We start from the raw sequence: 21,142 nt of genomic DNA on the forward strand, positions 1-21,142 counted from the left end.
CACAAAAATTCGAGGTGTTACAGCAGTACTCTGTACTGTTACATTTGGTTGACTGAGTGGGTTCTTCTCCTCTAGTCCAATCCTTTCATCTTGTGCAATCAACCTTGGAGCATCAGGCTGAGGGGGAGTTTAGTCTGTAAGCTTGCATTGTAATCTTTTGCTTTGATTTGTAATCTTTTGACTCTATGAAAAGCAAATGTTTATCAAAGCTATCTTCCTCTTTGATTGTGTTTACAAAGTTTGTTGTTCATTTCCGCTTCACTTAAACTCTGTTCATTTCTATTGATTTATTCAAATTATACAAACAAACACAATCATGACAAGCCTCCGATCCTAACAATTGGTATCAGAGCTTGGACAGTCAAATTCGATCTAACAATCAATTTGACATAACAATTCAACTCAAAATTCATTGATACTAAGGGTGATTGTATTTAGTTGAAAAACAGAGTAACGAGAAATCATGTTCAAAATGATTATTCAGACACTCTGTAAAACAACCAAGATGTCATAAGACACACAAACTTCGCATAACAAGTGATATCATGTATAAAACACCTATAGTGCTCAGATCTGGAAATATGTCTGATAACTATGGTATAATTCCTTTGCATAATTGATTTCAAGTGTTAATATGAAGTTTGTGCTATTTCCATCATGTTGAATACTAAGGTATGAACCTCCTGTCAACAAAAACCTAGTTTCATTAAAACAATAGTGTTTTTGTTAACATAAAAGGAGGGACATTAAAACTTTAGTTATTACATCTTATGTGTTGAAGAACAGGTTGAGAATCCTGTTAAAAAGGATCAAATCAATTCTGTTAAGAACACATCGAGAAAATCAGATGAAAAACAGACTAAATCATACGTGATGTGAGATTTGACATAAGTTTATGCAAAAATGTCCAAGTCTCTCCAAACATTGCTGTAAAATGATTCTGATCTGGATATCTCCTCAATAAAACCTCCCAGTAAGTATTTTTGTGCTTATGAATGGGAAGGGTAAAAAGGGAAGAAGAAAATTAACAAAACTCAAAAGTGTGTTTATCTCAAAACTTTTGAAGTCAAAAGAAGGGAGTATAAATATAAAACACTTAAGAGTCCAAAGTTGGGTAAACAGTGGTCATTAAGCAATGGTGTGCATTCATTGATTCAAGGAAGTTCAGGTAAAAATGTATCACCAATGATGAAACTAATAAGAGGACTAGACAAATCTCCTCACATGTTTCCTCTTCTTGCAATCAATTAACAAGGAAATGGTCACACAAAATAGTCATTTCAAATCATTGACCATTTTCTTAAAACTTGAGACTGATATGACTATGAATTTTAATTGGAAAATATACCAGAACTCCTTTTGATGATTGTTTTCAGAATAACCTTTAATTTTTTTTTTAAAAAAAAGGTTTTTCTCAATAAAACAGGATATATTATTCTTTATTTCTTAGAATAATATATTTTGTATTTTTACTTGTTTTTTGATTGTAAAAATATCAATCTCCTGTCAGGATATAGAACCTCTTTTTTTTGTTGGTGATATTATCCTAAAAACTGATCAAAAGGAAAAGGTACTAGTGCCAAGGTCATATCAATCTCAAGTTTGTTTTGTCACAGACTAAAAATTGGTTGCTAACAGACTTTAAACTACTGAGATACTCATGTTTTAATTCAAATAATTAGACACAAAATGAGTAGCCTTAGTAAAAAGATTTTTATCATCCGGGATACTAAACCACTGTCAGGAATTTATAAAAGTTTCAAATCTTGTAGAAAACATGTGGTAAAACCTAGAACATAAATCCCTGAAAAAAAAACTGCTGACAAATTAAACTTGATAAGTTGCATCTAAAATGTAATTTGTTAAGTATAGCATTTCTGCAGATTGACAGGTGTTAGACATGATATTATGTTTACACAAGACAAAATCAATTTCCACTTCTAAACAAGCAGATGCTCAAATTTTAATTGTCAAAAGTTCAAACACTGTTGCACTAACAGTTGCTGAGCTAATGGTCTTTCATTTTCTTACCACTGTCTTTCCCTTAACTACTGTTGTGCCCAAACATCTATTTTCTAAAGTCTGTCTACTGCTGAAAGTCATCCCCTGTTCCCATATTCCTTGATAAGCACTGTTGTTCAAAATCAGTGTTCTATCCACTGATGTGCTATCCAATGATAGTAAAAATCACCCATTGTTTCATTTATTACCGTTGTTACTACTGATGTCTAATCCATCAGTGGCTCTCAAAACAACTGTCCTCCATTATTTAATCTTTCATCAGGGGTTGGCACGTGTTCAGTTTTTAGCCATCAGATCGTTGTAACCGCTGCCACATCAGCATTCACTTTTTCCCTAAATAAAACCCTGACCAAAACCCCAAACAGGGTTTCTCTGTCGAATTGAATTCCAAAAATTCTCTTCTCAAAGCAGTTTCCCACTCTTCATTCCAAAATCATTCTTCGACCGTCTTCTTCAAAATGACGAAGTCAAAATCGAAATCAAAATCAAAATCATCTTCTTCCTCTGCTTCTAAAGACGCCACTCAAATGGCCGCCGAACCCATCGAAATACCATACAAAGCCCCTCACAACTACTTGGATCTACTCACAAAACCCACTACCACCAACACTTTTGATTCCATCATCGACACTTTATCTGCGTCAAAGTACAAAACTTTGCTAACAGCAGATGCTCCCATTTACCAACAAACCCTGAGAGAGTTCTGGAAAAATGCTATCCTTGAAAAACAAGATAACATCGTCATAGCCAATAACTCCTCTATACAAGGCAAAGCGATTCAAATTACTCCACAATCCATTTCGGAAGTCTTTAAATTCGATGATCAGAAAGGTAAAACTTCTTTTTCTAAAACCGAGTTGAAAAATGATTTCTTGAATAGGGGGTATGCAGAACAACCAAAAAGAGATACCTTACAAAAAGGCTATTTCCCTTCTGCACCAAGGTTTCTATTTCACACTCTTTTGATGTGTGTTTCAAATAAAACAACTGCTTTTAACGAAATACCATTAAAGATCCAATGTCTGGGATATGCTATTCTAAATACTGAAAATTATAATTACTCCCAGGAGATCTTTAATGACTTGGTAAAAAATGTTGATAGCAAATCATTTCTGCTTTTTCCAAGGTTTTTAAGCTACTATTTTGAACAAAAGTTTGGAAAAGAAGATGAACATTTGCTCAAACAAGGTACCTATTTTCAAATAAATGGTTTAACACCTGAGACATTCTCAAGAATGTTAACACCTTCAAAAACAAAAGCAAAGGTGCCTGAGCAGAATTTAGCAATTACAACTGCTCCTCAGGAATCGGCTGCTGAGCCCACTGCTCCAGGTGATCATAGCAGCACAACCACTGCTTTGAAACCCACACCTGCCATTACCAAAAAGACCAAAAAGAAAACATCCAGAAAGCCCCCCAAACCCAAAACAAAGGCACCTCTGGAAGATGAGATCCCAGAGCCACTACCGGTGACAACATAAATGTCACCAATAACCACTGTTGCTACTTCCTCACAGCATATGGAAGAAAGATCTCCACCCTTGCCTCAAACTCCTCCTGCATCCTCACAAAAGGATCAGGTTGTAAACACAGGGACCCCACATTATGAAGCTCTGGACCCACTCGGATCCATCTTCCTCAGTCCTGATCCCAAGGACATGTCTCTTTCAACACCCATATCTTCACCCCTTTCATTACCACAAACAATACTACCCTTGTTGCATGCAGTTGATGTAGTTCAGACACAAACCAGTTCCTCTCAATCACCTATCACTGAGAGTACACTCCCACAAGTGACTGGGTCTGACATTTACACCTCTGTTATCCCAGCAACAACTGAGGAGGTTACACTGCAGGAGTTACAAGTAAATCCTATCAGTAGTTCAAGTGGAGCAGTCACTACAAATGTTGAACCCACTGGTTTACATTTGGACAGTGGTTACATTCATAAGACTCCCTTGAAGGCAATTTCTTCAATAGCACCTCTGAGAACCACCAGTGAGTTTGTTATGCCCACTGGTACCTTCAAAAGGTTATCAAGTGCTGAAGGAAGAAGTCCCCAGTACCAAGAACAAGGGGCATCAATGAATGACTTTTGGGACTCAGTTCCTAAGTCACACATTGGTACAACCACTGCTGGTGGGGAATCAGATGATCTCATTAACTTGGGTGATGATCGAAAATATCAGGAATTGACGGGCAGAGTTGAAAATCTTAAAACTTCAGTTGCTGAAATAAAGGATATGGTGCAACAGCTGTTAAAAGCTCAGAAAGCACAATCCACTGCTGTCCCAGCTCAAGCACCTGCACAACCTGCACCTGCTGCAAATGAGCTATGGAATGTATTCCAACCACTGCTTGAAAAATAAAAACAAATGGCTGATCAGCAGCATGCAATACATGTACAAATGCTGACAAACATGGTGGATTCAAGGTTTAAAGATACTCAGTCAGACATCAAAGCTATCAAGGCTCACATCCAAAGTACCACTGGAAAAGTTCCTCCCACTGTCCTCTTCATGAATGAACCCTTTTCAGATAATGCCAAAAAGGGGGAGAAAATCAAGTGGAAGAAAAAGGGAATTGAAGATGGTATCTATATTGAACCTGAAAAAGATAGCCAAACTAAAGTTGTTGTATCTACACACACCACCTCACCACACACAACCACTGCCCTACCACCATCATCATCTATGATCACATCACCACCACCAAAACCAAACTCACCACCAAAAACAGCCACCCCATCATCTCCTCCTGCCAAAAAGCAGAAGACAACAGATGTTACAACATCTGTTGTAATGACAATAGTGGTTGAAACACCAGTTGTTTCAACTGCTGTTAGTCAGACACTTTCCACCACTCAAACCACTGCCATTTCAACACCTGCTCAAAAGCAGAAGACACCTACTGACACATCAGTAGTTGTAATGACAACAGAGGTTGAAACACTAGTTGTTCCAATAGCTGTCAGTCAACCATCCACCACTGCTCTCAATATTTCCACATCACAACCAAAATTCCATTCTCCAAAAAGGCTTTACACCAGAAAAAGAAAAACTACTCAGGCAAATGAGGACAAATATGATCCTATTGCTGCAAAATATCCACTGGAACTAGAAGCTGTAAAAAATGAGATGAGACAATTCTACACCGAGGATGATCCTTCAAATAGAAGATTTCCTTCTCTCATAGGCTTCATAGTCCCAGAAAATATGGATGAATATCTAAAGCTCAAAGCAAGGCAGGCTCAGATAAGAGCCAAGATTGAATGTGAAGGTCAAAGTGACGAAGCCATTTCTGAAAAATTGGAATTCTTGCTCACAAAAGTCAAGCAGATGGAAGATTATGCACAAGATCTAAGCAAAGAAAAAGCAGATCTACGAAAAGAAATGAGAAAAGAATATCTTGCATACATCATGAAAGAAAAATTCTATCCGGCTGAAGAAAAACAATTTGAAGAATGGCCAATAGTTGCTTTAAAGCATGAGGCAAACAGAATTGAAAGGATTAAAAATGATCCAAGAAAGAAGAAGACAACTCCAAATTGGAACAGATACAAAAGGCTCATTGCTGACCTAATGTCTGAGTACAAAAGAAAGAAGCAGGAGCTAGTGGATGCTAAGGTGGATACTGCTGAAGCCATAGCAAAATGGACAAAGCAGTATACTGATGAGGCTTATGAAAGGCTCAAGAAAAGGAGGATAACAGTCTCAGACACTCCAAAGAAGCCTGACTACAAAAAGCTAGAACAGCAGATTAATGCTCTTAAACCACTGATCACATCAGCAGATAAACCTATCCTTGTGAAAAACTAAGAAAAAGGAAAACTGTTGACCAGTGAAGAAGAGAAAGAAAAGGAAGCTGAGTACTTCACAGAAGCTATCAAGAAAATGGATCTAAAAGAAGATAGATCAGCAAAGTTTCAAGACCTTGCCAAAAAGGTTTTGAACAAACCATCATCACCAAACAACTCAGCATAAATATCAGACATTGAGCCAGATCAACAGAAGAGACAAGAGCAGATTGAAAAGGAGACTGCAGAAGATATAGTTGCAGCAAATGATGTCATCAAAATGGCCTTCAAACAAATGACTGCTGAAAGTTCACAACTTTTCTCAAGGCCAATATCTCCAATCTCATCAGTGAATAAATCTCTCCCAAGAAACCCATTGGATTCAAAAATACTAAAGTGGATGTCTGATCAAAAGACCCATGTATTGAAGTACATATCAAGGAAACAAGCACTAAGCCTTGGTGTTGAAGATCTACAGGATCTCCTTGAACTTACACTGTGCAGGGATGATGATGACTCAAGTTCCAAGGACTTTGAAGAAGAATTTAAAAGACAAGTTAAGGAACTTCTGATGAGAAATAAAAATCCAGAATAATGAAGGGTTTTGGCATTATCTGTTCCAGGGGGAGATTGTTGGGATTGAACCCTACCAGAGGAAAAGATAATGAAAGCCAAAACCGGATCACTACAATGGATTAGTCATAAGCAGTTGTTTACATTAAGCTTTCCCCTTGACAGTGACTCCAACATCTGATATGCTCCAAGTACTGCCCTTATCAACAACTGGTGATCTTGTAAACTACTGTTAAGACAAAGCACTGATGAAGTTTAAAGGCTGAAGCTCAATCTACTGACGGTATCCAAGCACTGCTGAAGAATTAAAGCACTACTCATTCAAGGTCTGATCATCCTTTGAAGAAAGCACTGTTGCTCTAACAACAATGGTTGACTACATCAGTGGAATGAAGAATCAGTGTTTATACATTAGTGATTAGAATGTAATCAGTGTTTGTATAGTCAGTTGTTATAGAACAGTAGACAGAGTTTGTTAATTTGTTAGATGTCACTTTCATGGTGACGTCAGCTGAGATGCCTCAGTGGTTTGCTTTGCCTATAAATGGAGCAGTACTTTGTACTGTTACATTTAATTGGCTGAGTGGGTTCTTCTCCTCTAGTCCAATCCTTTCATCTTGTGCAATCAACCTTGGAGCATCAGGTTGAGGGGGAGTTTAGTCTGTAAGCTTGCATTGTAATCTTTTGCTTTGATTTGTAATCTTTTGACTCTATGAAAAGCAAATGTTTATCAAAGCTATCTTCCTCTTTGATTGTGTTTACAAAGTTTGTTGTTCATTTCCGCTGCACTTAAACCCTGTTCATTTCTATTGATTTGTTCAAATTATACAAACAAACACAATCATGACAAGCCTCCGATCCTAATGAGTAAGCTTCACAAATTAATAAAGAAAAAAAAATCCCCAAGAACAGAGAATTAAACCAGACCAAAACCCATTAAAAATAGTGTGTAAACCCCGCGTTGCAGGTGCACGGGTCGTAAAACCGTGTCAAGTATTAAGCAAACGACGACCAAAACCGGAAAATCATAAAATAAAAACGTGAACTTTTACATAAAGACAAACACAAACTTATACTGCAACCTGGCTTAATCGTAAAAAAAACTCAAATTTATACCGAGAAAGTTTAATTTTAACCACAAAAGAGGCAAAACTTAAATCGTCAAAAGTTAAACATATAAACGCAAAGGACTGAAAATGAATAAAAATACTTGACTACAAAACAAAAACAACAAAAGACAAAAAAAAATGAAGAAAAGAAAAAGAGAAACACTATTCCTAACATTCTACCTAAATTGTATATATATATAGTAATTTTGGCATAAAGATGTGAAATTTCACAACAAAACTAAGAATTCGAATAACCCAAAAAACACACATGACTAAAGCACAATAAAGATTAAAGATTTATCATACCTTATGATTTTATTAGGACCATAACATAAATTGATCGACGGAATGCATGTATTCGCCCCAAAAATCCCTAAATCGAAGTCCTTCAGATCGATTTAGTCAGCAATTTGTCGTGGTGGTGGTTGATACGATGGTCCTTCCAGATGGCTGGTGGGGTTTGATGGTAGGGTTTGGGTTTTGATTTATAAGAGAGTGAGGGGGATGAGTTGGATTTTAATTAGTTATTTTTATCTTTTAACTATAGGGGCAATTTTGTTGTTTGACAACAATTAAAAGAAGAATTCCAACGGCGTTAAAAAATTGGATTCAAAGGGTTAGAAAATGAGAATTTGAGTATTCAAGGCGTTTCACTTCTTTTGATTTTAAACTCAAATGATTAAAACTGAAGACTTAAAAAGTAATTTACCCCATTTTAAATAAGATATCACATGGTTAACAATCTAGCACCCTCCTATTTTAGTACATAGACATAAAAAGCTAGTGACGCATGTTGCTGCATAACCTTCGCCCAATTCATTGCACTTTTCAAGACATTTTTCCTTTTGACACTTGAACATTGGATAAGCTTTGGCACATAGCTGATTTCTTTCACTTGGTACCTCATTTCCTTCACTTGGTACATCATTTCCTATTTAGTGAAAAAATAACCATGCAATTAGTATCATTTTATCATTATTTTGATCTACATATTAACTTATATGAATAATAAAAGGATAATTACCATTACATTATACAAGGAATATTTGTGTTAAATGAAAATAATACCTGAAGAAGTCAAAATGGTTAGAGAAAGAATGAGGACTAAAATGAAGATGCTTTTCATGCTTAGACTCTTTGAATGACCCTTCTTTAAAAAAGTCAATTTAACAAGGTGAGTATTATATCACCAAATGAAGAGGTTTTATAGGGGCACAAAAATACAAATAGTATGTGTGCAAGAAGTAATTAAATATATGTTTTATATCACATATCAAATATTTGTAATTATACATTATATATTACACATTACATATTATTACACTACAAAACAAAAGAGCATCTGTAACATCTTGAAAAAACAGGTACTTTCATATTTTCTTGAGCCGATTTCTGGTAATTTTATAAAACAGGAACTTTGGTTTCACATATATCTGTTACCATGTATATTATAAGGTGTGTATATGCATAGAATATTGTAGCGTGTGTGTGTATATATATATATATATATATATATATATATATATATATATATATATATATATATATATATATATAGGGGATGGTTCAAAAGAAAACCACTTTTATTGTGAAAACTCGAAAACTAACTAAAAAAGCCTAAAAAACACACCAATTTTTTTTTTCAATTTTTTTTATAAAAAATCGCATGTTTTTGTATATAAAAAAAACTTTTTTTCAAAAAAAAAAAATTGTATTACACATATGTAATACTACACATCTACACATGTGTAGTATTACACATGTGCGCTACATTTTTTTTTTTTTTTGAAATTTTTTTATACTAAAAGTGGCGAAAATTATTATGCAAAAAAAAAAAAATTGGTATGTTTTTTTGGTTTTTTTAATTAGTTTTCGAGTTTTACAATAACTAGTGGTTTTCATTTGAATCTTCCCCTATATATATATATATATATATATATATATATATATATATATATATATATATATATATATATATATATATATATATATATATATAATATATATATATAGAGGCCGGTTAACGTACAATACCTCTTATCCTACATTATGTACGCGATGCCCTCAGCCGTACGATCTTCAATCGATCAAACGCGAGCGAAACTAATTTAAATGATTAAATTAATCATTTAATATATCTAAATCATACCAGGAAGGTTAAACGTCATTAAATCTCTGTAATTGACCGATGATAGTTCAAAATCAAACCCTAAATCAAATTCAAAAACCTGAAAATCTTCTTCCCCAACCTCCCTTCGTTCCTTTTAGTGCGATATCGATAATAAGAACTACTAATTTGGGAGTTGTAAGGGTCAAACGGAAGAAGACTGACAATGATCGACAAACAATCGAAGAAGATGAATGAAAACACACACACAGATTTTTCACATGCGATATTCAATTTTCCACATGCGATTCTACACACCCCATGCCATTTTTCACATTACTCCATGCTAGCCATTTTTTCACATGCGATATTCAATTTTCCACATGCGATTCTACACACCCCATGCCATTTTTCACATTACCCCATACCATTTTTTCACATGCGATATTCAATTTTCCACATGCGATTCTACACACCCCATGCCAATTTTCACATTACCCCATGCCATTTTTTCACATGCGATATTCAATTTTCCACATGCGATTCTACACACCCCATGCTATTTTTCACATTACCCCATGCTAGCCATTTTTTCACATGCGATATTTAATCTTCCACATGCGATTCTACACACCCCATGCCATTTTTCACACTACCCCATGCCATTTTTTCACATGCGATATTCAAATCTTCCACATGCGATTTTGTCCATCTACACACCCCATGCCATTTTTCACACTACCCCATGCTAACCATTTTTTCACATGTGATATGTATTGAATTCGCACCAGATCTGCACCTGATCGAACGGCTGGGATGATCGCGTACGTATCGTACGATAAGCGCATTTGTATTTTACTCTTTACCTATATATATATATATATATATATATATATATATATATATATATATATATATATAGTGTGAGGCTTATTGGGAAACACTAAAAAAGCGGGGAACAGTGGGGAACCAACTCAAACGAACTCTGATTGGACTCATTCCAGCTACGTTGGAACCGGCTCGTCGAACCCTAACTACGATCTCTTAACCCTAAACCCTAAATCATAACCCCTAAATATATTAGGGTTTGGCTTTTAGGGTTTAGCTTTAGGGTTTAGGGTTTAGTTTTAGGGTTTAGGGTTTAGCTTTAGGGTTTAGCCTTTAGGTTTTAGCTTTTAGGGTTTATCGTTTAGAATTTACGGTTTAGCTTAGGTTTTAGCCTTATTTTTTAGCTTTAGGGTTTAGAATTTAGGAGTTAGGATTTAGGATTTAGGGTTTAGGGTTAAGAGATCTTAGTTAGGCTTCGACGAACCGGTTCCAACGCCGCTAGAATGAGTCCAATCGGAGTTCGTTTGAGTCGGTTCCCCGCTGTTCCCCACTTTTTTAGTGTTCCCCAATGAACCTTCCCCTATATATATATATATATATATATATATATATATATATATATATATATATATATAGGGTCGGGATTTAGAGAAAACGGTAGAAAGTGTGAGAACGGTGAGAACGCTTATGGATCGTCCGATCAAAACAATCTATGGACTAGATTAGCGCGGTGGCGTTTTCGTAAATAACATCAAGTTTATTACGTGGACGCGCTTCATTGAGGGTAAAAGCGTCTTTTGACTAATCCAAACAAAACGACATCTCATGAAAATAAAACGCCAAAACATAAATCACATACCATTCTAGCTAAAAAAGCCATTAGATATTAAATGCCAAACTTAATTATAGTAAAATCTCGCCTAAAAAAACCGCCAAGAAAATCCTATATATACAACAACTCAGACCTTCAATTAAAAAACACACACAAAAACCCCAAACGCCATATTTAATATATCCCATTCATCTCATAAACGTCAGAAAACCCAAACATCAAATATATTGCTGTCAATAAAGTGTAGTTGTATTGTTTGGACAACATTGTCAGTTATCTTTCTTAACTGATGATTAACAATGTTATCCATCACCATACAACAACACTTTATTGATTTTAGCATGATCAAATTTACAGTTTTAAGATGATTTATTTTGTGGCGTTCTTTTTCTCGGTAAAACGCCAAAAAAGATAACATTTTGGCTGAAAGGGTGTAAACTCAATAACATTTTGCTGCATGAGATGGACAAAAATTATAGAAAAAGAGACTGATTTCATACGAAAGTCGAAACAGCCAGTGAAGATGCTTCAAAAGAAGAAAGAGACTGGTGACAGTGAAGATTTGGAAGATCAATATTTATTTTGTTTAATATTCTTTTTCAGTTGATTGTTATTTAATAAACAATGCCATATCTAATAAAAACGCCAAAAAGGCAAATGTCTTACACCTTTAGCGTTTATCAAACCATCATAAAATTACTTTGGACAAGTATTATAAAAAACCAAAAAAAATAATAAAAAAATAAATTAATAAAATAAATAAAAAACAAACTTGAAAATGTAACTAGAAACAGTAACTTCAAATCAGTAATACCGAAGATAGGGAAATTGTATTATATTAGAATCTAAAACGCCAAACTTGAAAGATGGGACGTGTTACAGACTTCAGAGATAAAGATTGTCAAAAACAATAATTACAAACAGTAACTGAAAAGACGAATACTTTATTATAATAACGCACCGCCTAACTTAGGCGCCAAAAGAGATCCTATAAAATGATATGTCTCAGCAACTTCCATTTGATCAAACCAAAAAAACAAACACCAATACTACTAAATACCACTTACTGTAAAACGCCAAAAAAAAATCAAAGATGGCTAATATGCTTTCTTGGATATTCAGTATTGTTATTCGTCAAGTTTCACTAAATGAATTGTTAGCGGAGGCGAGTAACTCAGTAAGATTTTGCTGCATGAGATGGACAAAAATTCAAGAAAAAAATACTGATGTCAGTCATTTTTGTATTTTTTGTTCTTGAAGAAGGCTTGGATGAGGAGAAGAGATCAATGACACTGAAGAGTGAGATGATTATAAAGATGAAGATCAACATGAAGAAAAAGCGAAAAACCCACCCACACGTCATAGATCTATGTCCCCAAACAACCACAAAAAAAACCACTTCAACAGACGAGCAGGCAAAATAATCAAATGATGGGTTTGTTAAGTTTTACATAAAACGCCAAATTTTTTGTGACAGTTCTTGTACTATTAAAGAACAGAGAGACTGATGACAGTGAATATTGTGAAGAGAGATGCGATTAGGATTTTTAATTTATTTTCTTTGCTTGTATTTTTTTTACTATGGTTGAAATATAATCCAATAATTGTAAAACGTCAAGATACCACAAACGCCAAAATGTTTATAGAAAATAATAGAACAATGGTCCATCTTGTTTAAAACGCCTTGAAAAACGCCATTCAAATAGATTTCCTGACCCCTGGGTTACAATGGCATACGATTTGAATAAACGCCATAAACGCCAAAATGTTAATACGATGAAACCATTAAACGCCATTAATTATTGAATTTGATTAACGCCAAAAATCTTAAACCCCAAAAATTCAAACAATATTCGGAAAAGCGGAACTGGAAAAGCAGAAGATGAAATGACAAAAAAGCCCCTCCGCCCTTCTCTATGTCGCGTGACACGTGTTGGGCCAGGATGCGTTCTCAGCGTTCTCATACTTTTGAGCGTTTTCTCCTGAACCCGTTTCTATATATATATATATATATATATATATATATATATATATATATATATATATATATATATATATATATATAGGATTAGGATCAAGAGTGAACAACTTCTTGAGAATGAACTGAGTGAACTAATCTTGGTCCTTGATCATTTTTTAGATTAAAAGGGTAAGATTGACATTACCCAAGTAAGTTTAATTAGAATCCCTTAATTTTCTCATCTCTTAACTCTCTCTCTCTCTCTCTCATATTTAATTATTTCTCCATTATTTCTTTATCTATAGATTTTGTTTTAATTTTAACTTAATTATTGTTTTTCTTTTATTATCCGTATATATAGATATCATAATACATTGTTTTTAACTTTTTATAATTTCCAATAAACATTAAAAAATTTCTCTGAGATTGAAATTGTAATTATTTTTTGGTATTAATTTTTTTTGAGTATGTGATGAAGTTATTTATTTTTGCATACATGTGATATGTTAAATTTTCATTAATTTCATAATTTTTTTTTATGAATCTACTCGTGTTCATGCCTAATATACTATATGTTATTAATATACACATATGTAACCATTTCTGAATATAATACACAGATGTATAAAAGACTGTACACATGTGTATAAACTAACAGCTGTGTATCTTGTATAAACTGATAGTTAGCGAGACTGTACACATGTGTATACACTAACAACTATGTATCTTGTATATACGGAAACTAGCGAGATTTTAGGGATTTTGATTATATTGTTTAATAAATACAATTTATAAAAGACACAAATACCCTTCTGTCATTTATTTTAAAAGGGAGTTACAACATTATAATTACAATCTTGCCATTGTTTAAAAATCTCTAGATGATGTAATCCAATGGCCCAGATTAGTTCACACAGTTCACTCTCAACCTAGTGTTCACTCTAGAACCCTACCCTATATATATATATATATATATATATATATATATATATATATATATATATATATATATATATATATATTGTATAGTACACGAAACGAATAACTCGCTTTGAACAGACCCGAACCGTTTGAACCATGGCGTAACTCGAGTAACCCGATAGTTAAGAGGCCCGAACCGTAACGTGATTGATATATATTATATTAGTCTAATTGGTGCTTAACTGTATTCTTATTATTGATTGTAAAATAATAAAAAATAAATAAATATGAATATGTCGCTACCATACACACCTCCATTTAGACATGCTCAAATCGGTTTTTTTTTAATAACCTAAACCGGTTAACCGGTTGGGACTGTTATTGGGCCAAAAAAACAAAACCGGTTACGGTTAATAACCGACCGGTTAATAACCGGTTATTAACCCCGAAAATCAGTACCCGGTAATAACCGACAGGTTATGAAAATCCGGTTAACTAGTGAACCGGTTAATAAAAACCGGTTTTTTCGGTTATTTTATAAAACATGTAGAATTTAATAAAAACATGCAGAAATTTAAAAAAAAAGCTGCAGAATCATATACAAAACATGCAGAATTTTATAAAAACATGCAGAATAACATGCAGAAAGTTATAAAAACATGCAGAATTATATTAAAACTGCAGAAAGTTAAAAAAAAAGCTATAGAATCATATACAAAACATGCAGAATTTGATAAAAACATGCAGAATCATTTAAAAACATGCAGAAAGTTATAAAAACATGCATAATTACATTAAAACTGCAGAAAGTTAAAAAAATGCTGCAGAATTATATAAAAACATGCAGAATTATATAAAAACATGCAGAAACTTATACAAATCCTGCAGAAACATATTTTAACCTGCAGAATTATATTTTACCTGCAGAATTATATAAAAACATACAAAAAGCTGCAGAATCATTTAAAAACATGCAGAATTATATAAAAACATGCAGAATCATTTATAAACATGCAAAATCATATAAAAACCTGAAGAATTATATAAAAACATGCAGAATTATATTAAACACACAAATAAACCAAATAAAATGCGTTTTTTTATAATTATATTAGTAGATCAAGTAACATTACATTAATAATTTTCTTAACTAGTCTAGAATGAAGTTGTCGTCTTGTAGTTTTGTTTCGTCATTTCTTCGTTTCTTCGTTTAGTCGCTTCGGGGGCTAGTAGAGCGTACGGATTCATCGTACATGAGTTCGTCATCGGAAAGTGGTTGTGCCCGTCCTTGAAAAACTTCAACATCATGTAATTGTTCTTCCACCTCAAGCTCGCCCTCAAGACTTGAAATATGTTGTATACGTTCCACGCCATCCAAGTAATCCTTCAAACAAATGCACATTTCCATCGCCTCCGGTGTAAGTCTTGTTCGTCGAATAGATAGCACCCTTCCACTAAGAGAAAAAACCGACTCCGAAGCTACCGTAGAAGCTTGGGAGCTTAGTAGATCACGTGCCATGGCGGCTAAAACGGGATAATGCGGTTCTTGTATTTTCCACCAAGCCAAAACATCAAAGTTGTGAAACTCGTCGGGTGACAAGGTTGCTAAAAAATCGGTATATTTATACCTCCCAAGTTCACTATTTGATGCATCACCTCGAGAACGTTTACTATTTTCATTTCTTAACGAATTATAGAAATTTAAGTCCGCATCTTTTCTCGACGCCTTCGAGCTCGCCGCCATTTGTTGGTGTAACGATGACACGTTACCATATCTTTGAAAGTAATGATCAAAAAGATTGTTTAAAGAAACGTCAAAACGTTTTAGTGCATTTCTTGTAAAATGTGGGTCGTCATGATTTAACTCCAAATCCGAACAAATATCCGAAATCATCATCTCAACACCCGCAATATTTATAGTCGGGTTCAAGGCGGCGGCACATGTAAAAACCGGTGGCATTTCTCGAAAATATTTTTTAAACTTTTCTCTCATTGGAACAATCATATTTTCGTAAATGTCACCTTGGAATTCAAAGTCGTTTACTTTTTGACACATCAAAAATAGTTGTTTAAGCACCAAAGAACTAGTGGGATAATAAACTCCCGATAAAATCTTTGTCGCTGTTCTAAAAACTTCAAGTAATTGTGTTAACGTTTCAATACACTTCCAACCATCGTCATCAAATGGTTCCACCAACCCGGACGTTGCAAGACTATCGTGGAAAGATTTTAAGGTTTCTTTTTGCATTATCGCGCTATCAAACATTTTCCACGTAGAGTTCCAACGGACGACCATGTCAAAATGTGCGCTATAGCATTTCTTATTTAAAGCTTTACACCATTTTCTATAATCCGCGTATCTTTTTCGGCTACCTTGAAAAACGTCACGTAACATATCTTTAAAAGTTTCTTTAACTTCTTTAACGGACTCAACATTTAGCCCGTCTTGCACAACCAAGTTAATGATGTGCGCAACACATCGGCTATGATAAAATTCTCCATCGCAAATCGGATTGTATTTTATTTTTAACATTTGCACCGCGGTTGTGTTGTTCGACGCATTATCAAAAGCAATAGAAACTATTTTATTTTCTAATTTATAAGTTTTGATAACATCGTCTAAGACATGAAATATATTTTCCCCCGTGTGTGGATAACCAAATATATCGAACGCGATTGTACGTTTCATCATGTTCCACGAATTGGGATCGATCCAATGCGCGGTAACACAAATGTAAGAATCCGGTAAACCAAATGGAGCCGACCATACGTCGGTTGTTAAATTAACACAGGTGTTTAATTTTTCAAAACCTAAAATCATTTCTTTTTTAGCTTTTGACCACATCTTTAAACAATCGCGTCTAAGAGTTGAACGACTTACGTGAACATAACGTGGTTGAAGCGTCTCTTGAATCAACTTAGTCAAGCGCGGATTGTCAAAGTGATCGAGCGGCAACGATTGTTGAATAACAAATTGAGCCATCCTTAAACGAACCGCCTCCGGGTCGAAATTCCAAACACCCATACCCCGTGATATTTGCGCTTGATCTTTGGCGGGATTTTTTTTAATGGCTTGCAATGCGACGTCAAATGTGCTCTCAAAGTAGAGTTCGATGACGCCGCAAGAAACGCCCCGCAATTTTTGCACCTCGCCTTTTCCTTTCCAATCGACATCTCGCATAAATCAAAATTCACCCATAGTGTCGGGTCCCTATTCGTGGTCAAGATCTTCTTCACAAACAACTCGCTAGATGAACCAACAACGGTCGAAGCATCGCCACTCGAACTCGCCATTTGAAAGTTGAAACGTATTTTGTAAGTGTGTTTTTGAGCTAGAATTGAAGTGGGATTATACTTATGCATTGAAATCTTATTTATACACATCCAAACAGGTCCAAAACGGTAATATTGCCGTTTTTTTCACTTCAAACGGTAACAATTCAGGTCTGCAATTGTTCTGTGCTGCTGCTGTTAGGGCTGTAAACGAACCGAACGAACACGAACAAAGCCATGTTCGTGTTCGTTCGTTAAGAAAATTAACATGTTCGCGAACTGTTCACGAACGCATACCGAACATAAGTTTATGTTCGTGTTCGTTCGTTAAGGAAATTCAGTTGTTCACGAACAGTTCGTGAACACTGGTCTCGAACACAAACGAACGCAAGCAAAAAAAAACAAATGCAAACGAACATTTAACTTGAAAATAAAAAAATAAAAACATCGTTATCCTCAAACATTAAATATAAGTAGTTAAATAAAACACAAGAAGTCTACTAGACCACCAAACGACGAATCAAGTTTAATTAATTTAGACATAATTATCACAAAAAATGTCTTAGAATGTCCAAATTTTAGCAACTAAGAAAAACTAGGGTTTCAAGTTTTCAATATGTTTAGATAAAAGGTTTATTATTTATTACTTTTTTGATAGAATCAAGCAAACACGAACGAACGTAAACGAACATATTACCGAACATTCACGAACGTAGTCGAACGAACGAGACATGTGTTCGTGTTCGTTCTCTAAGCTAACCGAACGGAATTTTTTGTTCGTGTTCGTTTGTTAAGCTAATCGAACGAACATAAACGAACTTCCCGCCGAACGGTTCACGAACTGTTCGTTGAACGTTCGGTTTGTTTACAGCCCTAGCTGCTGTGCTTCTGCTGTTGAAGATCAAGAAGCTGAGACCGGTTAACCGATTATTAAAAATCTAAAAAAACGGTTTTTAATTAACCGGTTAAAAACCGGTTATTGATATGAATATCTAAAACCGGTTACGAACCGGCGGTTATTAAGAAACCTAAACCGGTTATTTTGGTACTGGTTAAAAACCGGTTTCGGTTACGATTATTAACCGGTTTCGGTTAAACAACCGGTTTATTTGCCCATGTCTACCTCCATTCCCTATTGTCTTTTGGCAGCCAAATCGGCCCAAACCCCAGCCCCAGCAGCCCACTTTCCCCTTTTCTTGGATTTCTTTGTTTTCAGTCCAATTATCACAAACCGCCCCAAGACGTACCTTAATTACGTATTAGTTGCATATGGCACCATAACAGTTTCAAATCCCAACCCTAACTTACGAACTACCACTTTTTCCTCTTATCTTGCTACTGCCGACGAAGAACAAGACCACCCATGGCTTCCGGTGTTCGGTTCAAGGCTCTTTTATGGTCCCCTCCATCGCTAGGTATATGTATATCCAGTTTGGATTATAGTTCTATGATTTATATTAGATTTTGCCATTTTGGTTATAAATCCGTCAATGATTAGCTGCGTTTGCGTTTTTCTGTTCTTTGATGATACGTGTACATTAGGATTGCCAGATATCATGGTTGTCGATGCTATACATGAACATGGGTTTGGTTGTGTCGCTAGAGTTTTGGTTTACGGATTGAAACATGTAAATTGCGATTTTAGTAGATGTTAATGTATGATTTTTAAGGCGTGTAGTTGGCTGCATTTTTCTGAATGGTGTTAATCTTAATGTTTGAGATGTAAATTTCTAGTTTAGTATCCATGAGAATTGCATATGATTACTAGTAGTTTTGTACGTGCATAGATAGACACATGTATGGCGTGGGTTTGACATGCCCAATGATCGTGACGATTTCATATGATGAATTTGATATAGATAACTTATAACTTGCTGTGAATGATTGACTGTGTTCGTATAGTTGCGAAAAAATGCGAACGGAACCAACAGAACTCGCGCTAGAACATTAAAAGCTGAAAAACTGGAAGTTGTCCAACAGTTACAGCCGCATTCGGTTGGCTGTAATCGGGTCATAACATTACGAAAATTGGATTTTCTTGAGTCCAAAACGTAGTGTTTCGAAATACGCTTCTAACGGCGATCGAATCACATTTTTTGGGTATCGTTTGCTATTTCAAAAGTATTATTTCATTTCAGTGGTCAAAGCTGCATTTTTCTGTAGAATTTGTGTGTTGTGTTTTACATCATATCTCGGTGAATACTTGGAGTTTGGTCATGAAATTTATACAGTAGATGGTCTTAGGTGTTTAAACGAATCTCCAAGTGGAATCAGATCAATTGGACAATCGAGGATTTTTAAATGATTTTTCCGTAAGCTGCAGTCAGAAAGTGACGAATCTGGTCACTGCATAGTAAATGAATTTTTAAATTTTTTTTTTGTAAACAGTTAGGCCTTAAATTTTATACACAAGGCTGGGCACACCGAGGGATACATCGCATAATAAGATCATAATTTTTGCAACTCTGTAAGTAGGGTTAATGAGCTTTCTAAAACAGCCTAAATTCAGTAAATTTGTTATGTATTAATTACTAATGAATGAGAGCCGAACTTGCTATTTGTAATATCCGTGCTTGTTTGATAATTGTATACATATCATATGCCATATCGTAGGATAGGTTGTGAACACGTGTATGAAACCACATGATAGAAGAGCTTTGTGATTACTTGTTCGCGTGCTAGTTGCTAGATACGTGTAGGATTTACATGATTTGCATAAACAATCACTAATAACCCATGGTAACTATAATAGGGTGTGGTTGACCGTCCTAGCTTACGTACACGTAATCTTAATCTTACTGAGCAATACGAAGGTGAGTTCATGGTCCCTAAATTTAAATGTTTTTGAACATAGGGAAGGTAACACGAGCACATTACGGTAATGTAATGCCTATCCGTTATAACGCTTTTATTTAATAGTACGTTGTTATATTGTTATGGTCACAAAGTAGCATTATCACATAAAGTCCTTGTAAACCTCGGACCGTTAGTATTGGGATTAATAGCGGGGGAATTTTGAGTAGTACTGGGCCCGACTAGGCCCACCCGAGCTAGTCATGCTTGCTAGACCGGTAATGGTCATCGGGTGTAGAATTAGCCTAACTTACCACCATGGTCAGTGATAGACCCGGCAAACAAAGGCAACAACAGTCAGCTTTGGTTTCGAACTCTTTCGTCACGTAACACCGATTAGCTACCTACAAATATGACAATAACCTATTAAATACTGTTAATTATTGTTCTGGTTGATAGTGGAAACTTGCACAATTGAACTTTTGCTATAACTGAAAACTGTATATGTGAACTCACTTATCATAAATGACTGACACTTGTTTCTTACGTGTTCTTCCCAGGTCGCTAAGGTACTTGCCACGGTTAGGTGCACTGCGTGATGTCAAAAACCTTTTCGTCTCGTAACATTGCATTTATTACATTTATTTTTTGTTGGATAGGGCATTTGTTTTGACGTACGTTTTTACCTTACATTTATTACTCTTCCGCATTACTTTTAAACTGTTGACTTTGGTAAAACTATTTTTCTCATGTAAAGGTCATTCGATATGACTGGTGTCTAGATCCTGGTTTGTCACACGCCTCGCAGTAAAACTCCGCAAGTGGAATCTGAGGGTGTGACAACATCACTATGGGGAGATCCATCAATAAAAGTTGTTGTCGAGGGAATTCCTATATGGTAGAAGGTACTCGAAGAAATGGTTGTAGG

General features: G+C 35.0%; 1 long non-coding RNA gene across 1 annotated transcript; it reads left to right on the forward strand.

Moving 5' to 3' along the window:
* Nucleotides 1-18,592: 18,592 nt before the first annotated feature.
* LOC110874288 lies at nucleotides 18,593-20,916 on the forward strand. The gene is made up of 2 exons (XR_002555813.2): nucleotides 18,593-18,836; nucleotides 20,775-20,916. It is a non-coding gene; the product is annotated as an uncharacterized LOC110874288 (long non-coding RNA).
* The last annotated feature ends 226 nt before the right edge of the window (nucleotides 20,917-21,142 follow it).

Source organism: Helianthus annuus, chromosome 9 (genome assembly GCF_002127325.2).
Source record: "Helianthus annuus cultivar XRQ/B chromosome 9, HanXRQr2.0-SUNRISE, whole genome shotgun sequence".
NCBI classification, from domain to species: Eukaryota; Viridiplantae; Streptophyta; class Magnoliopsida; order Asterales; family Asteraceae; genus Helianthus; species Helianthus annuus.